This window comes from Oratosquilla oratoria, chromosome 22 (genome assembly GCF_046742065.1).
Source record: "Oratosquilla oratoria isolate Oo_2021 chromosome 22, ASM4674206v1, whole genome shotgun sequence".
NCBI lineage: Eukaryota > Metazoa > Arthropoda > Malacostraca > Stomatopoda > Squillidae > Oratosquilla > Oratosquilla oratoria.
This window is the reverse complement of record NC_134798.1, coordinates 11,723,141-11,735,380: the sequence shown is the minus strand read 5'-3', so window position 1 is coordinate 11,735,380 and position 12,240 is coordinate 11,723,141. Positions and strand designations below refer to the sequence as shown.

At 41.3% G+C, this 12,240-nt stretch overlaps 1 protein-coding gene across 10 annotated transcripts in view; it reads right to left on the bottom strand.

Moving 5' to 3' along the window:
• The window catches only part of LOC143037431 (rotatin-like), a 463,326-nt gene that overhangs the window by 352,924 nt on the left and 98,162 nt on the right, over positions 1-12,240 (bottom strand). The window lies entirely within an intron of this gene.

Sequence of the window (12,240 nt, the reverse complement as noted above, 5' to 3'; positions counted from 1 at the left end):
ATAACTACTCTCCCCCTCCTCCTCCATGCCCATATTCACATAACAGCAGTCCATAATATTTTACCTTACAGATTTATGGGAGAACTTGGGATCTGTAGGTTAGACAAATCTGAGGCACTTCAAGTATCAATCAAGTGACAGTATTTACTTTTCAATTACACAGAGCTTCCTTATTGTGCATTCAAGTATTAGTAAAGAAGATAAAACTTATTGGTAAATTATCATTTCCTCCAATCTGGGGGAGGAGTTTATCAAATAATGCTTTACTCCTTCAAACCTAAGTCCCTCCCTCAGATGAAAGAGAATGCCTGGTGGTTTACAAAATGAATTATCTGTCTATCTATCTATCTAAGAAGGGCTTTTTCCCCCATACAAGGGAGGTAGCCATGTCAAAAGGCATGTACCTCCCACCCATTCCACTCCCATCCACCACCCTTTCCTCCCTCTCATCATGGCTCCTCGTGAATGAGGGGTCATCCCTGCTCCTTACCCATTGCTCTGGGTCAGAAACAATGCAGGAAGACACAGTACATCCACAGCAAGGTCATTTCATTTAATTGGTGACCTCCTCCCTCTCAGCACCCTCATGCAGAAAAATAGAAGACGGAGAGAAATCCCTTTGGGCTGCATTCAAATATAATTCACACATAAGCATTCCCTACTCCCCCTATACCCCACCCCCTCCCTTCCTTGCATCACAGTATCATGTATACACAGCCATTCTCCACTCCCTCATATCTCCTACCTCCTCCCTTCCTTGCTCAATACCCCTTTCACCCCATCCATCCAATTCATCCTCAGTTGTCCCCTCAAGTTCACTCCAACCACCTCTGCCTTCCACACCTCTTTTACTAATCTTTCTCCACTCATTCTTTCCATATGTCCAAACCACCCCAATACTCTTTCATCAGCCCTATCTGCCATCTCCTTCCCTACTCCTGCTCTCCTCCTAAACTCCTTGTTTCTTACACTACCCAACCTTGCAACCCCTACCATACTTCTCAGACATTTCATCTGAAACATTTAAATTTTTCTTTCTGCCTCTATTAAATACCAGGTCTGTGCCCCATACAGTGCCATCGGCACAATCACCCTTCATATAGTCTCCTTTTTGCATCCATTCCCAAATGCCTATTTCTCATGACACTTTTAGTCCCACAAGGCATTTACTCTCTCAATCTACAATTTACCTCCATCTCCACACCTCCCTTTCCTGCCACATGGCACCCCAAATACCTAAAATTATCCATTTCCTCCACCTTCTTTCTTTTAAGACTTACTTCTAACTCACTGCCATCCTCTCCACTTGTATATCTCATCACCTTACTTTTATACATATACCTTCAATTTTATCCTATCACATATCTTCCTAAACTCTACCAGTTACTCCATTAATTCCCCCTCTGTCCCTGCTACAAGTGCAGTGTTGTCAGTAAATAATGGCTGGCTCACCTCCTACTTTTCTCCATTTTCTTTAACTATCTCCCTATCTGGGGTATTGGCTGCATGTTATTGTGGGGTTAAAAGCTGCTAAGTAGAATGCAGCTGATACTTTAGGATCTATATGGGGCTCCCCTAAGGACCAGACCCACACATCATTTCATCTGTGATAGAGGAAATCTCTATTCATAGAAAAATGATGATACTTTTTTTATACTGCAACTATCCCTCTGTTATGCTGTCCCCCCACGCTTAACCCCTTCCATACGGTGCCGCATACGTAGGCGTCATGAGGAGCAAGTGGATACGCAAGGCTGCCATATCGGCGTCTTGATTATATTTATTGTAGTTGCCCCTCCCTAATGACATACTCTCTAAACTGTCTGTAATCACATTTTCTATGGTTATCAAAATTCACGGGTGAAAGAGGGAACGATCGATATAAGCGGTGACTATATTTTATGATGCAAGTATTATTACGACACGTCGTACGGCTGGCATCGGCTGCTGCCCACGAGATTTAAGGCCCGTACTGAAGAGGTTAATATTGTCCTGTACCGCTGAGCCCTCTGGTGGGGGAAAACAATACTGCCACCAAGTATTCCCATTTGAGTCGTAAATGGCAACCAATATGGGATAGGGATAGGACTAGGAATCCTACTCTCTGTAGCCCCATAAGGAGACATTACTAAAAAAAAAGCAAACACATAAGAAGGTCTGGGAGGAACTTTCTAACCAGAACCCTAAGGTTTGGGTCTTTTAATGTGTGTGGATATGGTAAAGATAAGGGTAAAAGGGAAGAGATAGGGAGTATGATTGTGAGCAGAAAGATGGATGTGTTGGCTTTGAGTGAAACAAGTTGAAAGGGAAGGGCAAGTTTGAATTTGGAAGTGTAGTTGGGAGAGTGTCAGGAGTGAAGAGAAGATAAGGGAGAGAAGGGGTGAGTATACTAGTAAGGGAAGAGATACCGGTAGGTAAACGTGTGGTAAAGTGGAAGGAGGTTTCTTCAAGGTTAATGTGGATCAAGGTGAAACTGGGAAAGGAGATATGGGTTTTTGTAAGTGCATATGGGCCTGGTAGTAAGAAAATGTAGAGGAAAGGTAGGCTTTTTGGATAGATTTACATGAGTGCATACAGGGCTTAGGGAAAAATGTCAATGTAGTGGTATTGAGAGATCTTAATACTATGGTAGGAAATGAACCAGTACATGGAGCGGTTGGGAGGTGTGGAGATCCAGAAAAAATCATAGTGGAGAGTTGATGGTGGATATGTGTCTAGAAAGAGAGTTGATGATAGCAAATACAGCATTTAAGTCAAGCATAAGTACACATGGGAGAGAGTGGTAGATAGGGCTTTAATGGACTACATAGTGGTAACCAGAGGAGTAGTAAGAGTTTTGGATGTACATGTTCTTAGGGGAGAGAGCTGGAGAATATCAGATCATTTTTTGGTGGAAGTTAAGTTGAGAGTGGAGGATAGATGGAGAAAGAAGTACTTTGAGTAACCTACTTAAATGAGAAAGAAAAGGAGTACAAGAAGCTGAAAGAGGAGTAGGAGGGAGTGAAGGATAGAGTTGAATTAGGAGTGGAGAAATAGGGATGGTTCAAGGAGGGAGTCACAAGGTGTGCAAAGATGGTGTGTGCAACAAGGATGGGAGGAAATAGAAGGAAAGGTAGAGTGGTGGGATGAGGCAAAAAAGGTTGCAGAAGAGAAGAAGTGAGCATTCACAGAATGGCTACAAAACAGGTTGAGGGTATCATATGAGAGGTACAAAGAAATGGGAAGAAAAGTAAAGGATAAGATAAAGAAGGCAAAGAGGAGAGCGGATGTGAAATAGGATAAGAGTATAACACAAAAATTTGAAAGTAATAAAAAGATGGCATGGAAGGAAATTAAGAGAGAAAAAGGAGGCGAATCAAGTAAAGACATAAAGGTAAAAGGTGCAGATGAAAAGATGATAATGGAAGAGCTGGCAGTAGGAGGAAGATGGGAAGTGTATTTTAGGGAGTTCCTAAATGTGGTGGGGGGAAAAGAATACTGCCACCAAGTATTTCCACTTGGATCGTAAGAGGCAAGAAAAACGGGACGGGGATTGGGACCAGGCATCCTTCTCCCTGTAGCCCCACAGGGGACATTCCTAAAAAAAAGTAAAGGCATAAGAGGGTCTAGGAGTTTTCCAACCAGCACCCTAAGGTTTGGGTCTTTTAATGTGCGTGAATGTGGTACAGATGAGAGTAAAAGGGAAGAGATAGGTAGTATGTTTGTGAGAAGAAAGATGGATGTGTTGGCTCTGAGTGAAATTAAGTTGAGAGTGTAATTGAGAGGTTTTCAGGAGTGAAGAGAGGGAGAGGAAGAAAAGAGGTGGCTATACTAGTAAGTGAAGAGATAGGTAAATGTGTAGTGGAGTGGAAGGAGGTTTCTTCAAGGATAATGTGGATGAAGGTGAAGCTGGGAAAGGAGATGTGGGTGTTTGTAAGTGCATGTGGGCCTGGTAGTGAGAAGAGTATGGAGGAAAGGGAGGCTTTTTGGATAGATTTAAATGAGTGCATAGAGGGATTAGGGAGGAATGTCAATGTAGTAGTATTGGGAGACCTTAATGCTAGGGTAGGAAATGAACCAATTGACGGAGTGGTTGGAAAATGTGGAGTTCCCGGAAAAGAATCGTAGTGGAGAGTTGATGACAGCAAATACAGTGTTTCGGAAGAAAGTCCAGCATAAGAACACATGGGAGAGGGTGGTGGATGGAAGGGTGGTAGATAGAGCATTAATGGACTATGTAGTGGTAGATAGGAGTATAATAGGAAGAGTTAAAGATGTCCATGTGCTAAGGGGAGAGAGTGAGGGAATATCATATCATTTTTTGGTGGAAGGTAAGTTGATAGTGGAGGATAGATGGAGAAAAAGGAAAAGGACAAAAGGTAGGGAGGTGCTTAGAGTGAACTCTTTAAATGAAAAGGAGGAGTACAAGAAAAAGCTGAAGGAGGAGTGGGAGGGAGTGAAGGATAGAGTAGAGCTAGGAGTGGAGGAGGAATGGGAATGGTTCAAGGAGGGAGTCATAAGGTGTGCAAAGATGGTGTGTGGAACAAGAAGGACAGGAGGAAATAGAAGGAAGGGTAGTGAATGGTGGGATGAGGAAACAAAGAAGGTTGGAGAAGAGAAGAAGCAAGCTTTCACAGATTGGTTACAAAATACGACAAGGGAGTCATATGAGAGGTACAAAGAAAAGAGTAGAGAAGTAAAGCACAAGGTAAAGGAGGCAAAGAGGAGAGCAGATATGAAATGGGGTAAGAGTATGACAGAAAATAGTGAAAGTAATAAAAAGATGTTTTGGAAAGAATTAAGAGAGGAAGAAAAGGCAAATCAAGTAAAGAAGAAAAGGTAAAAGGTGCAGATGGAGAGATGATAATGGAAGATAAGGCACTAAGGGGAAGATGGGCAGAGTATTTTAGGGAGTTGCTAAATGTGAAAGAGGATAAGGAGGGAAAGATAGTTGCAGTGGGAAGGGCTAAAATAATGACCGTGATGAGTGAGGAATATAAGAACATAAGAACATAAGAAATAAAGGAGACTGCAAAAGACCATAAGGCCTACACTAGGCAGCTCCGTATCCATCACCACCTGTCGTCCCCATCCATAAAGTTGTCTAATCGTTTTTTAAAACAACTGATAGTTTCAGCGCTTACTACGTGGTTACTAAGTTTATTCCATTCATCGACCACCCTATTTGTAAACCAATTCTTGCCTATTTCCTTCTTAAATCTAAATTTGTCCAGTTTATACCCATTACTGCGAGTCCTGCCCTGTTGTTTTATTATGATGACCTTGTTTGCATCACCCTTGTTATAGCCTTTGATCCACTTGAACACTTCTATTAGATCACCCCGCACTCTGCGTCTTTCCAGAGAGTGTAAGTTTAGGTGCCTAAGCCTCTCTTCGTAAGGCAAATTTCCGAGTCCTTGTATCATTTTGGTCATTCTTCTCTGTACTGATTCTAGTGAATTTATGTCCATTCTGTAGGACGGAGACCAAAACTGTACCGCATAGTCCAGGATGGGTCTAACTATCGCTAGATAGAGTTTAATAATTACCTCTGCACTTCTATTCGTTACCGTCCTAGCAATGAAGCCTAATGCTCTGTTTGCTTTATTTCTGGCGCTAATGCACTGCTTCCTGGTTTTAAGGTCCGGACTCACCAGAACTCCCAAGTCCCTCTCGCACTCAGATTTTTCTAAAAACGTGTCATCTAAGTTGTATCTATTTTCGGGGTTGTGTAGCCCTACGTTTAACACGCTACACTTAGAGATATTGAACTTCATTTGCCATTTCACCGACCATGTTAACAGTTTATTAAGATCATCCTGCAGAATCTGGGCGTCTTCTCCTGACCTAATTAGGCGTCCTATTTTAGTGTCGTCCGCAAACTTACTAACATCACTATTTAACCCATCGTCTAAGTCGTTTATATACATAATGAACAATAAGGGACCCAAAACCGAGCCCTGGGGGACCCCGCTAGTAACATTGCCCCACCTAGATTTTATTCCATTTATGGTGACCCGCTGTTTTCTGTTACTAATCCAAGCTCTAATCCATTCTAACACTTTTCCTCCTATGCCATGGGCTTTGATTTTATTTAGTAGTCTCTGGTGTGGCACTTTGTCGAACGCTTTGCTAAAGTCAAGGTAAATAACATCGTAATTTTCATTGTTGTCTGCCGCCTTATATACCTTAGTGTAAAAGGATAGAAGATTAGTCACGCATGACTTACCTTTGGAGAAACCATGCTGTGAATCATAAGGAAGGATGAAGTGAAGGCAGTTGTTAAGATGATGAAAGCAGGTAAGGCACCTGGTCTGGATGGATGCCATGCAGAATGTCTAAAAAAAGGAGGTACAGTGATGGTGGACTGGTTGGTGAGGTTATTTAATATTTGTTTGCAGGAGAGAGGGTAGAGTGCCGGAGGACTGGAGGAGTGCCTGTATAGTTCCACTTTATAAGGGAAAAGGGGACAAGTGTGAGAGTTGTTTCAGAGGGATTAGCTTGTTAAGTGTAGTTGTGAAGGCTTATGGGAGGATCTTCATTGAATGCACTAGGAGAGGAACAGAGGGAGTAACTGGCAAGGAACAGTGTGGATCTACGACAGGTAGAGGTTGCATAGATCAGATTTTTTTGGTAAGACAGATATGTGAGAAAGCTATAGGAAAAGGTAAGGATGTTTTTTGGGCTTTTATGGATTTGGAAAAGGCTTATGACACTGTAGACAGGAAGGCACTGTGGGAGGTTTTGCAGATATACGGGATAGGAGGAAAGCTTCTAGGAGCTGTCAAGAGTTTTTACGAGAGTAGTAGAGTATGTGTCAGGATTAGAAATGGAGAGAGTGGTTTCCAGTAAAGGTGGGACTTCGTCAGAGATGTGTTGTGTCGCCCTGGCTGTTCAACTTATACATGGATGGGGTGGTGCGAGAGGTAAATGCAAGGGTGGTGGGTCAGGGATTGGAGATGATTAAAGAAAATGGAGAAAAGTGGGAGGTGAGCCAGCTGTTGTTTGCAGACGACACTGCGCTTGTAGTAGGATCAGAGGAGGGATTGAGGAACTTGGTGACAGAGTTTGGGAGTGTGTGAAAGAAGAAAGCTGAAGATAAATGTGGGTAAAAGTAAGGTGATGAGATGTACAAGGGGTGGAGGTGGCAGTAGACTGGAAGTGAGCATTATGGGGGAGTGACTGGTGGAAGTGGATAGTTTTAGGTACTTGGGTGCGAATTTGGCAGGAAAGGGTGGAGTGGAGGTGGAGGTAGAATATAGATTACGAGAAGCGAGTAAATGCCTTGGTGGATTGAAAAGTGTAATGAGGAATAGACATTTGGGAATGGATGCTAAGAGGAGATTGTATGAAGGAGTGATTGTGCCAACAGCACTGTATGGGGCAGAAACATGGAACATAAGAGAGGAAGAGAGAAGGAGTTTGAATGTGTTTGAGATGAGGTGTCTAAGAAGTATGATAGGGGTTACTAGGCTGGATAGAGTGAGAAATGAGGAGGTGAGGAGGAGACCAGGGGTGGTAAGGGAGTTGGTAGATAGGGTGGATGAAAGAGTATTGGGATGGTTTGGACACATAGAAAGAATGAGTGAAGAAAGACTAGTACAAGAGGTATGTAAGGCAGATGTGGAGGAAGTGAACATGAGGGGGCAACCTAAGATGAGATGGATGGATGGGATGAAAGGGGCTTTGGGGAAAAGGGGAATGTCTGTTGAGGAAGGAAGGGAGAGGACAGAAGACTGGGGTGAATGGAGAATGGTTGTATATGGATGATGTTGTGATGCATAAGGTGGAATGGGTGGGGGGATGGGAGGTGAGGTAGTATGTGTGAGAAAATTTTGATGCAGCCCGAAGTGATTTCTCCCCGTCTTCTTTACTGCATGAGGGGACAGAGAGGGGGGGTCACCGATTTAATGATGCTGCCTTGCTGTGGATGTGCTGTGTCTTGTGACACTGCTTCTGACCCAGGGCAGTGGACAAGATGCAGGGATGACCCGTCATCCAGGAGGTGCCAAGATAAGAGGGAGATAAGTCAGCTGTTGTTTGCAGACGACAATGCGCTTATAGCAGGATCAGAGGAGGGATTGAGGAAGTTAGTGACAGAGTTTGGGAAAGTGTGTGAAAGAATGTGGGTAAAAAGTAAGGTGATGGGATGTACAAGGGGAGAGAGTGGCAGCAGACTGGAAGTGATTAAGGGAGGGAGACTGGAGGAAGTGGATAATTTTAGATACTTGGGTGCGAATATGGCAGGAAAGGGAGGAGTGGAGGTAGAGGTAGAACGTAGATTGAGAGAACCGAGTAAATACCTTGGTGGATTAAAAAGTGTAATGACAAATAGACATTTGGAAATGGATGCCAAGAGGAGATTGTATTTACCTAGTTGTATTTTGCGGGAAGGGGAGCTATGCTCGTGTTGTCCCGCCTTTGTATCTTGCAGTGTCTAGTTTGTTTTTAAACTCATGAATGGTTTTTGCGCATACTATTTCATTGTCCAGTTTGTTCCAAGTGTCCAAAACTCTATGAGGAAAACTGTTTTTCTTCAGTTCTCTTCTATAGCTATGTTTTTTTATTTTCTTTCCATGTCCTCTTGTGTTTCTTTTGTCCCAGTTAAGTAAGTTCTCACTATCGAGTACCTCTGTGCCTTTCATGATTCTGTAGATGGTCAATAGGTCACCTCTCTCTCTTCTTTGCTCCAGTGTCGGTAACTCCAGTTTAGCCAATCTCTCTTCGTATGATAGGTTTGCAAGTGCAGGTGCCATTTTTGTAGCTGCTCTTTGGATTCTTTCTATTTTCTTTATATTCTTTTTGGTACTGGGGGACCACAATGTCGCTGCATACTCTAATCTAGGCCTTATCAATGTAACCAATATTTTTTTCATCATGTCTTCGTCCAAGTATGTAAACGCCACTTTTATTGATCTTAGCAAGTTGTAAGTCTCCCCGACAATTTTGTTAATCTGTATATCATAGGACAAGTCGTTCGTGATAATTACTCCCAAATCTTTTTCGGATCCTACTTTCTTTACTTCTTTGGTTCCAATTGTATATTTTCCTGATATTCTGTTTTTGCTTTTTCCAAACTCCATTATGCTACACTTCTTAGTATTAAAGTCCACTTCCCATTTCTGACTCCAGTTCCATACCCTATTTAGGTCTTCTTGCAGTGCTTCACAGTCCTCATCAGTTTCTATTTTCCTTAGCAGTTTGGCGTCATCGGCAAAGAAGCTCATGTAGCAGTTCACGTCCTCATCCATGTCATTCATATAGATAGCAAACATTATTGGTGCCAGCACAGATCCTTGCGGTACTCCACTGATCACCTCTTTCCAGTCTGAATATTTTTCTCTGAGCACTACTCTCATCTTTCTACCAGTCAGAAAGTCCTCTATCCATTTTAGTAGGTTTCCCTGTATTCCTCCTATGTGTTCCAGTTTTTTTAGTAGTTTTCTGTGTGGTACTTTGTCAAAGGCTTTTTGCAAGTCTAGGAATGCACAATCAGCCCATCCATTTCTTTCTTGTACTATGTCTATTAGTCTTGAGTAAAAGCATATTAAGTTTGTGGAGCATGATCTTCCTTGTCTGAATCCGAATTGTCTTGGGTTTAATATGTCATTGTCTTCCAGATGTTTTACCCATCTATTCTTGATTATTTTCTCACAAATTTTGGCAATGGTGCTTGTTAGTGATACTGGCCTATAGTTGGTGGGTTCTTCTTTGTTTCCTCCTTTGTGTATTGGTACAATGTTAGCGTTTTTCCAGTCCTCGGGTATCTTTCCTTCTTTGAGTGAGCTGTTTATTAAGATGTGTATTTTGTCTGTTAGTTCTTCTTTGCACTCCTTTAGAATCCAATTTGCAATACCGTCCGGGCCATGTGATTTTCTGACATCCAGCCTTGATAAATGTTCTGATATTTCCTTTAGTGATGCTGTAAACTCATTCATGAGGGGAGATTTCTTGTTTTTGTCTATGTCACAATTCGGTATTTTCTCTCTGGTGAAAACAGATTTAAAGTGATTGTTCATGACTTCGGCCATCTCTAAATCTTCTGTGTATTCTATGTTTCCTTGGCATAGTTTCACCAATTCCTGTTTGTTTTTAAGTTTACCATTCACATACCGATAGAATAGTTTGGGTTGCTCTTTGCATTTGTCTATAATATCCTTCTCATGGTTCCTTTTCTCCTCTCTTCTCACATTAACATACTCATTTCTATAGTTAACATAAATTTGCCATTTGCTTTGTTTTTTGTCTTTTCTCCACTTTTTCCAAGCTTTGTCCCTTCTGTCTTTTGCCTCACTGCATCTTTTGTTGAACCAACATTTAATGTACTCTCTCTCTCGCTTTTGTCTTGGTACATGCCTGTTTACCCCTTCATTGTAGTTTTCCATCAATATATTCCATTTCTCTTCCACTGCTGTTTCTTCCCTGTAAAATATTTCCCAGTTTGCATTCCGGAAGAATGTCCTTAGTTTTGTAAAGTCTGTTTTGTTGTACCTCAGTCTTCCTTTCCTATGCTTTTCGTTCCTCTCTATGTCTATTTCTTCCTTTAGTATAGTTTCGATGAGTACATGGTCACTCTTTCCAATTGGTGTCTCATACTGGACTTTATGCACTATTTCAGGCTCTGTTGTAAATATTAGATCTAGTTTCGATGGCTCTTCATTATTTCTGTACCTTGTGTTTTCATGGACCCATTGGGTCATTGTGTACTCCATGGTCATATCTAGCAGTACATTGCCCCACGAGTCATCTCCTCCTTGCACTGTCATGCTGTCCCAACAAATTTCTTTGCAATTGAAGTCCCCCATAACTACCAGATTACCCTTACCCATTAGTATCTCATTGAGTGATTTTCTTGTGTCATCTAGCATTTTTTTATGTTCAATTTCTTTCCAAGCGCTTGTTTTTGGAGGCACATAAGTCACCACAAACTTTCTACTTTTCATATTCTTGCCTTCGACTTTTATCATGATCAATTCAGCATTACCTTTGCCCTCTGCAATTTTTGTCACCTTTAGGTCTTTCTTGGCCAAGAACATGATTCCCCCTCCCTGTTTCTTGTCCCTGTTTTTTATCCAGTAGTTGTATAAACCTTGTCCGATAACAGTGGATGGTATTTCACCTCTTAGTTTAGTCTCTACAATTCCCATTATGTCTGGTTTTGCTTCTAACAGATAATCATTGAGTTCATTCAGTACCGAAATTAGTCCGTCAATGTTGGTATAGGCCACTTTTAATTTTCTTCCTTCTCCCTGGTTTCTTCTTCCCTTGTTTTGTTCGTTTTGAAGCGCCATTGTCTTAATCTCAAGTCTATTACTCTCCACTGGAATTCTTTGCATTCTGTCTCCGATCTTTTCAAGTTTTTTTCCTTTGCTTCTTCTCTTAGCGCCCTTTCTTATTGTATTTTTCACTCTTTGCCAAGTTACCTACTTTTTCAAATATGTCTTCTACTACCACTTGTGACCTTAGTTTTATCTTTAGAGGTCGATTCCTATCCTTAGTATAGCGACCAATTCTGTAAGTCTCTTCTAAGTCTGTGCCTGAATCACTATCTCCCCCCTGAATTTCATTAAGGATTTCTACTGCTGTCTCTTTTTCTTCTTTTTCTCTCATGTACCTCGCCAATCCTTGTTTTTCTTTAAGCCCATAAACCACAATACATTTCTTCCTATCTACTGTGTCCCTGACCCAATTTGCTTTTTCGTTAATCACTTGAATGATTGTGTCTTTTGCATTATCTTGCATTTGCTGCTTGACTATTTCTTTGAAAGCAATTTCTTTATTTTCAATATTTTCTTTCCACTTCTTAATTTCCTGGATACTGTCCCCACCTAAGTTTTCTTCGATCTTTTGTGTCAATTCTTGGAATTTGTTGTTCACTTCCTGCTTTAGATTTTCGCTATTATTATCATTAGTTTTCTTCTTTTCATTATCATTCTTCAGTTCATTTATGTCTCTTTTCATTTCTTTAATTTCGTTTGTAAGATCCAAGTTAGCTTTTTTCAGGTCAGAAATTTCATGGTTAGTCTTAGATAAACAATCAATTAAACCAATGACCTCTTTTCTTAAGTCCATGATTTCATTTTCCCACCGAGTCCTATTTTTGCTCATCTCTCTCTCTATCTCTAATAATCTACTTAAGTTCTTTCTTTCGTACTTACCAAACCCTAAGAAATCATTGTCATAACACGTGGTGCTTTGTTTATTGTATGAAGGAGTGATTGTGCCAACAGCACTGTATGGGGCAGAAACATGGAACATAAG